The sequence below is a fragment of the Leptinotarsa decemlineata genome, unplaced genomic scaffold, assembly GCF_025532065.1.
Source record: "Leptinotarsa decemlineata unplaced genomic scaffold, Ldec_3_MD MMD2_tig00026347_RagTag_RagTag, whole genome shotgun sequence".
Taxonomy (NCBI): domain Eukaryota; kingdom Metazoa; phylum Arthropoda; class Insecta; order Coleoptera; family Chrysomelidae; genus Leptinotarsa; species Leptinotarsa decemlineata.
The window spans coordinates 3,033,279-3,049,316 of record NW_027412698.1 but is presented as its reverse complement, the minus strand read 5'-3'; the positions used below and the strand labels follow the sequence as shown (position 1 = coordinate 3,049,316).

Sequence of the window (16,038 nt, the reverse complement as noted above, 5' to 3'; positions counted from 1 at the left end):
TTTGACCAAAGTGCTCTGAGATGAGCAATTCGGCAGAAGATGAAAAATGTTCAACGAAAAGGTTTGAAATTTCTTGTGGATTGCTAATTTCCTCCTTTAATTCATTTTTTAGAGTAATAGGTTTGTTTCCAAGTGCCCTTTTTTATTTCCCAATTCATTATTTATTCTTTTCCAAACTTGTTTAGTTTTGTTACTGGATTTCCTGATTTTTGAATCGTAATAGTGACTTTTTTTTTTATATTTAATTTGTGTTCTTTAATTTTTTGTTTATACAATTGCATAGCTTGATGGTCCACATTACAGTTAGTGGAAATTAACCAAAACAAATCTCTTAAGGCTTTGCTCTCTTTGACTGAATCATTTGAGATCCATAAGTTTGATTTATTTTCCCTAGGCCTAGTTCTTTTAAAAGGACAAGAAACATCATAACACCAGGAAATTTGTTCAGATAAATAAGAAAATCCACAATTCATATCAGTGAAATATAGTGAGGTCCAATCAATTGAGCCTAGTCTTGTTCTGAATTCATTGATGTTTTCAGGGTGCAACTGACGTTTACTTATAGATGCATTAGCCATTTCCCTAAATTTATTGGGATCACTGCCTATAATGAACGATAATAAATGACCCAAATGGTCAGCTATATTGGGTTGAACTATTTTACACGAACAAACATCAACAGGAAGTGTAGTAACCATATAGTCAATGCATGTAGAACTAGTGTAATCATTTTTGTTTGTAAATATTCTAGTAGGGCCCAAGTAATAATTATTAAAATTATAACATTCAAAAATATCGGTCAGAAGTTTGGTGTTTTTATCCTGTTTCAGAAAGTCAATATTGAGATCTCCACATAAGATCAAACAATCAGCTCGATTATAGGTTGTGTCAACTGCCTGGGTCAAACACTTAATAAAAGTATGAATATCACCATCTGGGGGTCTATAGACTGAGATTATGCAAATTTTTACATCTCCAATTTTAAGACTAGTCGCGCACAGTTCAATGTGACATTCAATAGATAGGTTTTTAATACATGAAATTACAGCAAATTTATGGCTTGATTTATTTGCGAGTATGAGAGCTCCTCCGCGAATATGGTTTTGTCTAGTAAAAGATGTGATCACTCTATAATTCGTGAAATATTCACTATTAAAATTGTTAATTGCAAACCAATGCTCTGAAATACACATGACATCTATGTTGTGAGAGTTTAAAAATAATTCAATTGAAAGTAGATTATTTAAAAAGCCTTGAACATTTACATGAAAAACACTAACATTAAGTAAAACTTTATCATTTTGACAATGATTGTCTACTTGGTTAGACAAACCTAGGATGCTACTGATAGAGATACACTTGTTCCACCTCAAGAATTGGGAGCTACCTGGGAGAGTCGGGGGTATAAAAAATTCCTTGTATTATGACAGCTACTGGTAGGTAGATTAGATGGCTCAAAAAGTTCTTTATCTAATGACTGACATGATAGGAGTCCATGATCTGATATATCTGACTGGGTGATCTGTGGTTTAAGAGTTGCGTACTGGCTTGGACATACTTCTGTGGTTTGGGAACTCATTGCCAATGTATTGTTTTGGTTAGTATTTACACGTAACAAGTTATGTTTGCCGTATGCAGTTGCATCATTGTCATCAATATTATTTTCATCAGGAGTGAAATTGGTGTGAATATGTGATATTATTGCTCTACAAAGTTGCATTTTCGCTGAATTTGTAATGCCACAACCATACTTTTTGGAGTTCCATCTAGTCACAATGTTGTTACATTCAATTAAATTGGTGAACTTTTTTAATTCATGTAGATGTTTCATTAACCTCAAATTGTTATCATAGATTAAGTTATTTAACTGTCCGTTTTTGTAGTTAAATGGTTCTGTTACAAAGATAACCTGGGTAGGCAACTTCTTGATCAGTTTGTTGACGTGAAACCTATTGTAATTATGGGACCAGAATAAAAGAATATCGTTACTATTTTGGTTCATTGTGCAATTGATTGCAGTATCCATTAGCTCTTCTTCGTTTGCGTTGTTTTATGAAAGACTCTATTATAAACTCATCTTTCGTTAAGTGCATCATGAATTTTTCCATTTCCTTTCCTTTGAAATCCGAGATAATTATTATTTTTCTTTCAGTTTTCTTTAAATCAAGTTTTTGTTCCATATTTCGTTTATCTGTGTTAAGGTCTACATATTTTGCCCTGTCATACTTAGCAAGCACATGAGTCTTTTGCGTATAATTCTGTGTCAAATCCTTTTCTCCGACGCCACTGGAAATTTCGGCAAAATATTCAGTTGATACAGATACATCTTTTTTTTTATTCCCTCCGTTTGAGTACATCCATCGGTTGTATCCACCATATCTTTTTTTATTGTATTTTGTAAAAAGTTGATTTTCTTATAGAGTTCATTGATAAGGGTTTTTTGTTTCTCCAGTAGTTCATTCATATCACTTTCAGTTTTAATTGCTTCATTCACAAAAAGATCATGATTGCTTTTCAGTTTTTTGATGTAACTATCCTTGTTGTTTTTTTCTTCATTTAATTCATCAATTGTCCTTTCAAGTACACTCATTTCTTCTGAATTTGAGGAAACACTAATATTAGTTTGATCTGTCCTTTGGTCACAGCATTGTAGTTTATTCCCGTTTAGAAAATGAATATTGGTTTCTATCCTTACCAAACAACTTTTATGTAGAATACTTAAGCAATTCACACACACAAAATGACTAAAAACTTTAGATTTACAACATTCAAATGTTGTATTGTTAGAGCACTGTGATACAGTGTGTTGACTGGCGGCCATATTTGGCCGCAAGCAAATTTCCAGACTCTTCGTTGGACATCGTTAACTTCAGTGTTCAAAGTTCAACATCAATATTTTCCTCATGAATTTTTTGAAATCAACTTCAAAACCCACATATTGTGCTATAAAAAATTTGCCTCGGGTAATATCCATCAGCGTTCACCGTTTGAAATTTTCTTAAATGATTTCACAAAAACATTCTTTCAAAAATTTGCACTAGACAAACAAATTAGTTTGGACTTTTTTCAACTTCAGATGCGAGGAATAACATGTATTGCAGCTTTTCATAAAATAAATAAATAAAATAAAATATTTATTAATCCTTTCAACTATTGTTAACAATAGATAGGATAAGTCAAAAACAGTGTCATTAAATTTTAATTGACAAACAGGACGAAACAAGCACAATGATGACTAACATAGACTATGTAAAATACACTTCGATATCATCTCAAAATTGAAAAGTATAATTCAAATTCCTCAACAGTATAGAAACATTCTCTGATAAGGAGTTCCCTAAGTATATACTTAAAAACTGCCGGGGATCCCGCGTATTTTATTTCGTTCGGAAGACAGTTAAAAAAACGGCAGCCTGCATTGATGGGAGATTTTTTGTAGTAGGAGTGTTTGGGCTTGTTCAATTTGATATCATTTTTATTTCTGGTGTTGTAAGAATGTGAATCACTATTAATGAGAAATGAATGTTTGTTATTGAAAATATATGTTAATAGTTTCATTTAACAGTTTCATTAAATAAATTCGCGGTATTCAATTGAATTGACTTGTTTGCCTGAGAACATGCATTTTTCATGAAAATTTTGAAATGTTGCTACTTTACAGAAAGAAAAACCACAATCGAGAAAAAGCATTGAAATATATTATATACATTATATACAACGACATGAACAATTACATCATAGCTATTCTCATTTTGGAGTAAACCTTCAGCAATTTTCCAACAGCCGCCTTCGCACCCTCATACTCCATTTTATAGTCAGCATTTCTGGTAGTATTCAACAGTGTGCGCCATTTGTTACTATTGGATACGACTTTTTGTATACACTTCCCCAGAATTTTCGTGGTTGCTCACACACTCCGTTGGTAGGTATATATCTATATATATATATATTGTTATGTAATTAATTATAGTGGATAATTTTATAGAAAATATCACTATTATTATCTAAATATTTTACCTTAACTCTATAGTACCCTATTTTCAAGCAGACAGCCATACAAACTCAAAGAACCATCACACAGTAGTAAAAAACATAGTTTCTGAAGCAAGTTTAGTTCATTCCGCACTTCTTTCGCATTAAAATAAACCAACAGCTATCAGCCAAATTTATCTGGAAAAACAATAATATTTTTGATTATATAGCAAAAGTAAAGTCCACAGATTAGGCAGAACCAATAAATTTGCATAAAAAAATAATATGAAAGAACTCATGTAGGTATTTGAAAATCTCATCTAAATTCTATGCACAAGTGTTAGAATTCATTAATATGGCAATTCTTATAGAAAAATAAACATTGCATAATTTTTGACAGAGCCCAAAAGATAGAATAAATCATAAATCTTATAAAAAGCAAGTTCAAATTGTGATATTTGCTACATAACCTAGATTAGAGATTAGTCATAAGAATAGTCTAAGCCCATAGAAACTAAAGTGCGTGAAAAAAGTGAAATAAAATTCGCGAGTGCCGTAAAAAGGACGCGTATGACGGCTTAGCAACGGTAGTTGTTTATTGAGGGGATAGTTTTTTTGGCAAGATTTTGGTGAATTGAGTATTTTGTACCAGCATTTATAAAATCATCAAATTCTAAAGAAAAACTACAAAAACTAAGCAAAATCCAAGTTATATCCTCTCAAGAAAGGTTCACTATGGCAGGGTAGTAAAATTTTCACCTGATGAGCAGATCCAGAGAAGAAAATCCTGGTTGAAAAACTTCACCACTCCAGACCACATCGTCACCTGCATTTTGCCAAGGTATTTATTTCATATCATTGTTCGTGTAGAACTTTCGAGGTATTTATTTGAGGTATTTATTTGAAGCCTGAACTATTACAACAGTTTTCTTCAAACATTTAAAATCGTGCAAACCAAATAAACTTTCAAGTCATCTATATTCGTTATTGACTGCTATTTGTAATTATATTTGTGAAATTTCATAATTTTCTGTAAAATTTTCCACATAACCAAAGAATAACTCATAATTCTTCAACAGTATGTTCAGTAATCTATCCTGAGCAGAACGCTCTCAAGTTTGTTGAATATTCTGATATAGTGCGTTCCATTTATAGCTTGACTCGGAACTTAAAATTCTTTGGTTATTAGCATTCAGTTAAACCTGATATTAGCAAGCCAACAAATATGTTATCTAGCGCAGAGTAGGTAAATATAAGAACCACATTAGGGAATATCATAATTTACTGCGTGTCTTTTGAAATTTGATGAAATAAAAACATATTTTGAGTGTTTGAATATTTGAACCTTTATTTAGTTGTATAAATATAACATACAAAAAATGTGGCGAACCCTTTCCTGGAACCCAACCTGAGAAAAGAGACTGCATGTTTCTTTGGCAACGACTGAGCTGAGCTGCTGAAACAAACAATTTTTTTATACTAAAGGGTAACAAGATTAAGTAATTTAGCCATCATCTATATCAACGGCATAACGGCATCTACAATCTCTACTTATCCTTTCAAAAAAATAAAATATAATTAATAGAAGATATAAAGCTTCAAATCCTTTTTTGTAGAATTTAATAGTGAAATATATATGTGTATATATATATATATATATATATATATATATATGTATATATATATATATATATATATATATATATATATATATATATATATATATATATATATATATATATATATATATATACAGGGTGTCCCTGGACTTCCTCTTTTCCTCTCGGGAATGTATAGATGGGGTCAAAATATCACCAGTACTTCATATAACTTTTTTCCTGAAATCCTTCGTTACCAAGTAACGGGCCCTCGAAGTTACAAAATGAAAAATGTTTTTCTTTGATAACTTTTCAAGTGAATATTCAAAATCATCCAAATTTTGGTAATTGACTAAACAAATGAATTCCTTCGATGAGCTTTCATGCAGGAGTCAGTTGATTTGCTACAAAGTCAGGAACGGACTACCCCCGATGGTCCACACCCCAAAACTTTGAAATGACAGATATTTTTCAATATTTTTCAACAAGTTAAGGTTACTTGTACAATTTTATGAATAAAAATCCGCTCGTCCACCATTATTTGAAATGAATAATTATCAAAGCAGAAATAATAATGATAACGTTAATTCAACAACATTTATCCTGAGATGTCTACCATTATTCGAAAATATTAGTTTTTAAGGAAAATGGAAATGATAGGTAAAATGTTCATAACGAATTTTTATAATGCAAACACGTTTAACTAACGAAACTCAAGAGCCTCAAGAGCAAACAGAAATGAAAAATCCGCTACAGAAACTGCTCGATATGACCACCTTCTCTCTCTATACATTTTCTTAGTCTGCGAAGACACCCTCTCTGTACTTGAAATAGCATTCCAGGGTCGTTTCGTATGGCTTCACAATGTAATGTTATTCTATTCAACAATGCATCTCTTGTGTGAATAGGTGTAGCGTAAACAAGGCTTTTTAGATGCCCCCACAGAAAGAAATCCAATGGATTTAAATCCGGAGACCGCGATGGCCATGAATATGGCCCACCTCTACCAATCCATCTATTGTGGAAAATATGGTTCAGATGGTCACGCACAATCAAACTAAAATGAGGAGGAGCGCCATCATACATAAACCACATATCTCTTCGGGTTTGCAATGGAACATGTTCCAAAAGTCCATTCAAATCGTTCTGAATGAACTCCAAATAACGTTCTCCATTCAATCGGTCCTGTAGAAATGGTCCTATAAGATGATTTCCTATGATACCAGCCCAAACATTCACGTTGAATTTCCGTTGGTGTTTGGTTTGCAATATCCCATGGGGATTTTCTTCGGCCCATATATGGAGATTATGAGAGTTGATAACTCCATCTCTACTGAAACCTGCTTCATCAGTGAATAAAACTCGATTAATGAAAGTCATATCCTCTCTTTGCCTATCCATGAACCAATTGGCATATTCCAGTCGTGCTGGAAAATCTTGAGGTGTCATGGCATGTACCTTCTGGATGTGAAATGGGTGGAGCAGTTGTTCCCTAATTATTCTATGAATAGTGGACTTGGATGTTTGGAACTGTTCTGATAGATTTCTGATGCTCATTGAAGGATCATCAGCGACGGCTTCCAAAATATTTTCCTCCAATACAACGGTACGTACAGTCCTAGGAGCGCCCTCACCACCTCGTTTTGGCAAAACTGTACCTACAATAATATCGAAATAAAACAACGTGCTCAAATTAATTATCAATTATTACATACCTGTCTCCCTCAAGCTGCGATCGACACGCTCGAATGTTTCTCTTGACGGTACCGTTCGATTGGGAAAATGCTCGGAATACAGACGACGAGCTTCTGCAGCATTACAAAATGCTCGTCCATAAAATACATGCATATCTGCATATTCATTGAATGTATACTGTTCGGCCATATCAAAAAAATTCAAAATATCCTATAGAATATTGACAATACAATGATAGTCATATGACAACGCACCACTCAACAAAACAAAATCGCATTCCAGTTTCTCATTTTTTATCAAAACTTTCTAAAAGGTTTTTTTGTCAACATCTGTGAAAGAAATGGAACATTATTATTCCCTGGATATTTTTCACCTGATCATGTGCAGCCGTTTTTGTAGTTCATTCGTTTGCTTTTTATTAGTATAGTAAATATTTTTTCCGATGTGCGTTTTTTCAGCTAAATTTAGATTCGTGTTAAAGAATTTCTCCCATAAAATTATAATTATCAGTGAAACTCCTCAACAGTTTAGCTGTGAAGAAGAATTTGAAACATTCGAATGTTGAGTTTCATGAGATTCAGATAACTGATCAACACGAAACGTAATTATTCCACACGTATTATGTACATACAAAATATGGAATGAATTCGATATTTCATAGTAGAGTAGCTTGTTAGTTTAAAAACACCACGAATCTACAGAACTTGATATTTCTTTTGAAAAAATATCTGCTATCACAATTGTGACTTAAACTTCCATATAGGTACTGTACTTTTTGTTTACGACTTCATTTTAGCATACTTTGTATTATTCCTGTTATAAATGTTGTTGAATTAACGTTATCATTATTATTTCTGCTTTGATAATTATTTATTCATTTCAAATAATGGTGGACGAGCGGGTTTGATGTCGTCGAGTAGAACTACATTTTTATCAAGACTCGTTGCTCCGATCGACTTTCCACACGAGTACTTCTATTCATAAAATTGTCCAAGTAACCTTATTTTGTTGAAAAATATTGAAAAATATCTGTCATTTCAAAGTTTTGGGGTGTGGACCATCGGGGGTAGTCCGTTCCTGACTTTGTAGCAAAACAACTGACTCCTGCATGAAAGCTCATCGACGGAATTCATTTGTTTAGTCAATTACCAAAATTTGGATGATTTTGAATATTCACTTGAAAAGTTATCAAAGAAAAACATTTTTCATTTTGTAACTTCGAGGGCCCGTAACTTGGTTACGAAGACTTTCAGGAAAAAAAGTTATATGACGTACTGGTGATATTTTGACCCCATCTATACATTCCCGAGAGGAAAAGAGGAAGTCCAGGGACACCCTGTATAGATATATATATATATATATATATATATATATATATATATGATATATATATATATATATATATATATATATATATATATATATATATATATATATATATATATATATATCTAGGGGCGTGGCTAGACCTCATTAAGAATAACTACTTTCTATTTGATATTTTGATTGTTTCACTTCATTACCCAATAATTTCCTGCCAATATGTGGAGGAGAGATGAATACTTGGAGGAAATGAAACTGACGATGTATTTTGTATTCATAATCTTGATATGATCAATCGAGTTATGGCTATATTGCTGAGATCACTATTCACAACAAAATATTTGGCTTTATCTGCTATAGTTTGCTTTGGGGTATTTTGTATTCATAATCTTGATATGATCAATCGAGTTATGGCTATATTGCTGAGATCACTATTCACAACAAAATATTTGGCTTTATCTGCTATACTTTGCTTTGGGGGAGCATTACATTCACAAGCAAATTTCCAGACTCTGCGTTGGACATCGTTAACTTCGTTGTACAGTTTGAAGTTCAACAACAATACTTTCATGATGATTTTTAATAACCCAACTGAGATTACTCTCTTAATTCCTCGACCTTGACCGAATTTGTGTATACCGAAATGCTGTCCTTCAATTCTTTGGATTATTCTGATTCATCAAAATATATTGCTTCAAATAATACTACCGCTACATCATTTTTTTTTCTTATCATGCTGAATACGCAACATCATATCACTCCTGACCTGATTGATAAGAAATTAAAATTTTTTATATTTAACTCATAGCATTTCTCTATCAAGGCTCTTATCAAAACTGTTAAGTGAAACACATGGTCAAAATTATTTTTGTGATACTGCCTACATTACTTTCGTTCCCAAGAAAAATTACAGAAACATAATGAGGAATGCGAGAGAATCAATGAAACCGCCATCAAGATGACTGAGGAGGGTAAAAACATTATCAAGCTCAAAAAACATAAAAATAAAGGCTTTATTGGTCGTATACGCCGACTTGGAATCCATTTTGAAGCCTACTGATGATCCTCAAAAACAACATCATATTCCGGCAGCTGTAGGTTACTACTTTGCTCATACGACGACACTATCTACATATTATGGAGAGGAATGTATACAATGGTTCACTGATGAATATTACTGGAGTTTTTTCCCAACACCAAATCGTTATTTTTACACCTCGACACGTGTTTCGATCACCACGTGATCATCTTCAAGAGGAAGATAAAACTAGAAACTACTCAAAACTAAAGCTATTTATGCTATTCAGGTACATCATACAGGTAGGTAATCAGTAATACCACCCATACAAGTGTACCACCCTAAATTAATTTCACAATTGACATTTCTATTATTTTACAATATGTCCTTATGTATGTTTAAATGTTACAGCTATATATAGAACAATTTTCAGCTATATAAAAACAGTTTTACAATATTGCCTATCTAAATATATTTACAATGTGTCTTTTAGTAGTAATCAGTAAACACAACAATATTATTTCAACAAGCTATATCTTATGCTATTTGGTATTGGTCCGTTATCGTTATTCATAATATTATTATGTTTACTTATTTCTACACTCTTATAGGCATCTAGTTGCCTGTTGTTGTTAACTTGTCTAACTAATCTTAAAAAACTGAAGTCTATGGAATGGTTTTGTTGCAAAATATGATGGGCGACTGCTGATTTTTCAGTTCTTCCATATTTTAAGTGTGCTATGTGTTCCTTATATCTCACCTTAATAGATTTTTTGTCTGTCCATAATATTTTGCATCGCAATCCTTACATTCAATTTCGTAAATTCCAGACTTTTCCGAATTCTCGACTTTGTCTTTTGGATTTCCCAATAGGCTCTGCAGTGTATGACTTGTTTTAAAAACCACCGTCATACCTAGTTCCTTGAAAATCTTCCCAAAGTTCTTCGTGTATTGGTGGTATGGAACTGAGATGTATTTATCTTGGTTTTTGTCCTTTCTGAAGGTGGAGATTTCGTTCATTCTTAACCTAAACTTCTTTTTCCTAATTATGTCATCTACAATACCCCTCGGGAAACCGTTAGGGCTGCTATTTCGTGTATTGTACGTTTTTCTTTTGTGCACCTATCATGTGTTAGAGGGAAAGTCAAAAGACGATGCACCAAAAAATTAAACCCAGCACGTTTGTGCTGTCCACAGTGATGTGAACTGTAAGGAATATACCTGTACGTGCTTCTTTTTCCTTTTCTAAATATAAAGGGATTCCTTCGATAGATTTGATGCCTTCTATAACAAATTAGAAGATAAGCTCTGCTCCTGCAGACTATATCAACTAACCCAGGATGCGTGGAAGAGTTTCAATTGTTAGACTTTGGGTCAATATGTGGCAAATAGATATTCTGCTTCTCGCTGACGTATTCGAACAATTTCCTGCTGGCTACCTCAGGACTAATAGTCTGGACCCTGCCCACTAATTCACGCTACCAGGCCTTACGTGGGATGCGATGCTCAAATACACCAAAGCTGAATTGAAACTACTCACCGATCCTGATATGCTTCTATTTGTTGAACGAGGGATTCCAGATGGACTTGGCCACGTTTGTTCGAAGAGAAGAGCTCATGCCAATAATAAATATCTGAACAATTATGACCTTTCAAATCCTAACACATACCTCATGTATTTCAATGTAAACAACTAGTATGTGTGGTCGATGTCTCAGTGTTTCCCATATGATGGTTTTAAGTGGTGTCATTCCAATATGGACGTCTCATCAATACCTGATGAGAACGATGTGGGATAAATGTATTGGTTTCTTTGTCTTTGAGAATGCCGAATACTTTAAGAGTGCATAATATCGTTTTCTTCGACTATAACACTTTGGCTAATTGATATAAGAAATGCTTTAGCACCCACAATTGCTGCAATGTTTTCGAATATTTCTCTGTCATTATACTCGATATCCATATTTTCCCTTTCTTCCAAGTTACATTTAATGTCATTATGAACTTGATCATATTGATTTTAAACTTCGTCTAATCTGCAAATTCTTTGATCGATTTCGATTACATTTAAGTTGCTTACTAATCCTTGATTCGCGGAAATGGTATTTTTGACACTACTAATGCATTTTTTGAAAAGGATTAGTTTTTGTTTGATAGATTCACGTTAATTTTTCAATACTTTGTTAGACATATTTGCAATGTAGTATTTAATTGAAATCTGTCTGAAATCTGTTTGAAATCTGTTTTTCCGTTAACCAGCTGTCGCACCCCTACGAACGACAACCCTCATAAGTCGAAACTTGTGCGAGCTAAGGATTAACGAGGTCTTACCTTTTAACGTGTGATTCCGAACACGGGAATTTGTGGATTGGTAATTGAGTTGACTTTATTGATTTAGATTTCATCTCGAAACTGTATTTGGAATGTTTGGAAAAATAAATGTAGATTCAAAGGAACTCACCTTGTTGGCGATTTCTCTGAATTTCTCTGCTACTATGCTAGACAATGATAACTAGTTTGCTCATACACTTGTTTGATATGACTTGTTTTTCTTACTTGATCTGGTAGCTAGATGGATCATTTAATGGCTTGAAAACTTGAGTGGACCGTAATTTTTCTAATCTTACTATTTGACTTGAAATTGAACACTACTTGAAAGCATACATCTATTACCTTTCATTGTTACAAATGAAACAAATTTTCTTGAAAAGATAATTTCACCAGTTATATAAACCCTTAAAGATTCAGGCATTATGAAAGAAAGTACCCATTCAATGATTGATAGCTTTTCCAGAGTGTTACATGATGAATTTGTCTCACCGAATGAGTACTGCGAATGCATTAAAAATAATTCAATTCTGTACTAACCTTGGAAGCTTCCGAATACAACTATAATATCGTACAGTCTCAGCCACTAACACTGAGTTCTTTTCCAGAAAATAACAACTGATTTACTCTATTTTCTGATTCTAATAAGATTGTTTAGGTACAAAGATTTATTCCGCATACAGTGTTTTTGATTTTCTTGTGGTAGTAATAGAGAAATAAGTGACCACTGGGACTCAATCATACCTAGAAGAAATAGACCCCGATATTATAGGAGTAACATTACACAGCTGATAGTTCTACCCACTTGTTGAAATTCGGTCGTATATTCGATGTTATGATTTGAAGTGATTAACCCTAGGATTCAGGTGTCAGGCTCGACATTCTTCTTCTCATGATCGAATTGCTATTTGCCTTGAAAGGTGGGCAGTAACTGAAGGTTATTTTGCCAACCCTGACATCTAAAACTGGTATCGAAAATGCATGGTTTCGTCGATTATTCATTGGATTTCGGGATAGATAGAAGTTGTCGTGGTACGTTGTCGTGGTAGGTATCAGGCAACTTGCGAAATTCTGACATGTCCGTTAAATCGAGTAAGTTTATTGGTTGTGGTCTAACGAGATGTTCGGAGTTACTCGAGAGTTGTCGTGAACGCGTAGTGTCATTGATGTGTTGTGGTCTGGCAACGTCTATGAAACTCAGCGAAGTTTCCGGACAACGCCGGCGCACGATACCTTCCTGTTAGTGGGACATTTCCGCCTACCTGACAAGGAGAGAATCGGTACAGAGTCTTGACGACACGTGAGTTCCAATCGGCCATATTCTTCATGTGAGATTATAGTTGTTTTCTCTATCCACTGGGAAAGGTGGGATCAATAGGAGAATCATTGCCGTTGGTGTTATTTTGAATTCGTTCAATACCCTTTGAGGGGATTATCACTCGCTTCGTTGGACTTATGTGCTACTTTTTTTTCTAGCCCAACCACCATCCAACAGGTAGGCAATTCCTCGTGCTAGATAATTTTCTCCCAAGATGATTTGGAGAGGTTAAAATTATTTATTTCCTTTGTAGGGCTGCTTAGACAGGTCTCAAGACATCATTCTTACTCAGGACGCGTCCCAATACATTATTCTTTCAGAACAAATCTCAAGACATTATTCTTACTTAGGACGGGTCCCAAGACATTATTCTTTCAGAACATCTCCTCTAGACCAGAGAACCAGGCCACTGCCTGTCCCAAATTTACCTTCTCTCTCAAATACCAAAGAATGACCTATGGATTCCTGTTCCAAAGTATTGAGAGACGCCAAGTATTATATATATATATATATATATATATATATATATATATATATATATATATTGTATGGATTCCTATTCCAAAGTATTGAGAGACGCCAAGTATAATATATAGATTGTGGTGAGAGCGCTTATCGCTGTTCTGGTATTTTCTACATTACTTTATATACATAGTGCAATTTTTTTTACCTGTTTGCATATAAAGGTACCTCGTGTGAACTGCGGTGATCACCTCGGTAGGGTAAAGCGCATTGATATAACAAGGTATTATTGTAAATATTTGTACGCAGATACAGTATTGTACTTTTCTTTATAAATCAGACATTGCGGTCTCCGAATAGGAAGAAGTACACTTTCCTTTTTTTATTATTAAGGTTCATTAAAACATATGTCGAGGAAGTAACCAACACTCTTTCATTTCGTAACCAACCTTACTTATGCCACCGCCCACTGACGCTAGCCGAGTGCCTTGTTTTTTTGAAAAAAAGTGAGGCACTATAAATATTTTTTTTGTTACCTCCACCTTGGATCAATTTTTCCAACTTCCCTCTTCAAGGGATCAGATCGCAACGTAGCAAGAGTTCAGGTACAAATTAAAAGATTAAACTTGTCAAGTTTCATTACATCTGAAGAAAATCAAATCAATGTTGTTGCAGTCTACTCAGAACTATGATCCAAGAAAGAACAAGTATATTCGAGATTTCAATCGAATGGAAAGTGTACCTCCAAATTATAGACGACGCAAATGTCACCAAGGAGGCCATTGGATGAAATATTGTATTTTCACCCATGGAAAGGGAGTCAAGAAGAGTACTGGTATATCAAGAAGTTTCATGGTGAACGTTGAAGGTCTCCAAGTACCCGGAGCGAAGATGATTGATAACGGACAGTATGCAGTTCCTCTGGTGGATTATAAGGCACCTGAAAACTTGATCGAGAACAACAAGTCGTATTTCGAAAATTTGGTGTATCATGTAGGGGACCGTAGTGAGAACATTGATATGCATTCAGTTCGAAGGCTGACGTCATCACCATTTGAAGTTTCAGATGTGATTTTCAATACAGAGGCTAACAATGATGAGCCTAAAAAATCTTAACTTTCTGGAGAAAGTGAATCCATTGACCCTTCTGCATCAAAAAGTCTGGATTCAATAATAAGTTCTCCTGGTGACATATCGGTAACACCAACGCTCTATAAACCTAGAGCAATGTCTAAAAGTGTCATCCAACTTAGTTTTGATTTTTCTAGATTGCCGCTGACAGCTACGCTAGATGAACAAACAGCGATATATTTTAACATTCCAAATTTTCAACTGTTCGGAATCCCCCACGTGCTCGATCATCTTCTTCCAGGAGAAATCAATTTCCTCCAAATGGAAAGCATCATACACGTTCGAGCAGTTCTTTTTAAAATTCAAGACATTCACACATAGGGGTAAGTGATCTTTCGAATCGGTTAAACCGCAACATGTCTTCCAGGGTCATATCTTTCAGGAAGAGAAAGAGGAATTTTTAGTCTCCTCCACGTAAAGATCGTCGCAGGCGTAATGACGATTCTCATCAAAATTCACCAAGAAAGGAGATGAATGTTCGAATGATCAACATCATAGTCTGTATCCCACAGAAAATTAGACAGACATTTCCGCTCACTTTTTCCTCCATATAAAACGAGTCGCAGGCATGATGGCAAATTTCAAATTGATAATGGAGTTGAAGACATTGTATCAGGAATGAAATTATGTCTTCAAGGTATAGGGGATGCTGATTTGTGATGAATATAGATATGGAAGTAAATAACTTAACTAATCAAACAGTTTGTTTGTGAATAGAAAATAATAGAAATATTTTCTTTCACTACTAAATCAGCTATTTGGTGGTGCCTAGGTAACTGGTATTCATTAAGATTATTTTCACAATGTATAATACTGTAATCATATAATTATAGGTCTCAAACACCCCCTCTCCAAGATCTATGTCGGATCACCAATTGATAATGGAATGTCCATTCCACATTTGAACTAATACATGAAGCAGATATGTTCATGTTTGTTGACAATGTTTATTTTTTATATTAATGACATAGGACTTCATCATCGTCAAAAAATTTCATATAAAGTTATTTCAATTACGAAGAATTTAATGTTTTCAATGATAAGATGAATAAAATAAATATTAATGTTCCCTTAAACAGGTTTTCAGAAAAAAAATCTATATTCAAATGAAAATTTATTATGAGGTATTCACTGCACAGTTCACAAAACCGCAACACGTGTTCTGCTATGAGATAACTTTCAATTCAGTGCTT

General features: G+C 33.9%; 3 long non-coding RNA genes across 3 annotated transcripts in view; 1 reads left to right on the top strand and 2 right to left on the bottom strand.

Moving 5' to 3' along the window:
• Positions 1 to 3,710: 3,710 nt before the first annotated feature.
• Positions 3,711 to 16,038, bottom strand: part of LOC141486146 (uncharacterized) — a 216,556-nt gene continuing 204,228 nt past the window's right edge. The window contains exons 6-7 of the long non-coding RNA XR_012467668.1: positions 4,018 to 5,428; positions 3,711 to 3,934 (exon numbers count right to left, since the gene is read on the bottom strand). This is a non-coding gene — a long non-coding RNA (uncharacterized lncRNA). The remainder of the gene's footprint in view (positions 3,935 to 4,017; positions 5,429 to 16,038) is intronic.
• Positions 4,673 to 15,529, top strand: LOC141486147 (uncharacterized). Its single transcript, XR_012467669.1, has 3 exons — positions 4,673 to 4,813; positions 14,983 to 15,168; positions 15,228 to 15,529. It is a non-coding gene; the product is annotated as an uncharacterized lncRNA (long non-coding RNA).
• Positions 8,695 to 13,747, bottom strand: LOC141486148 (uncharacterized). The gene is made up of 3 exons (XR_012467670.1): positions 12,740 to 13,747; positions 12,475 to 12,678; positions 8,695 to 10,603 (listed from the first exon to the last, which is right to left on the bottom strand). It is a non-coding gene; the product is annotated as an uncharacterized lncRNA (long non-coding RNA).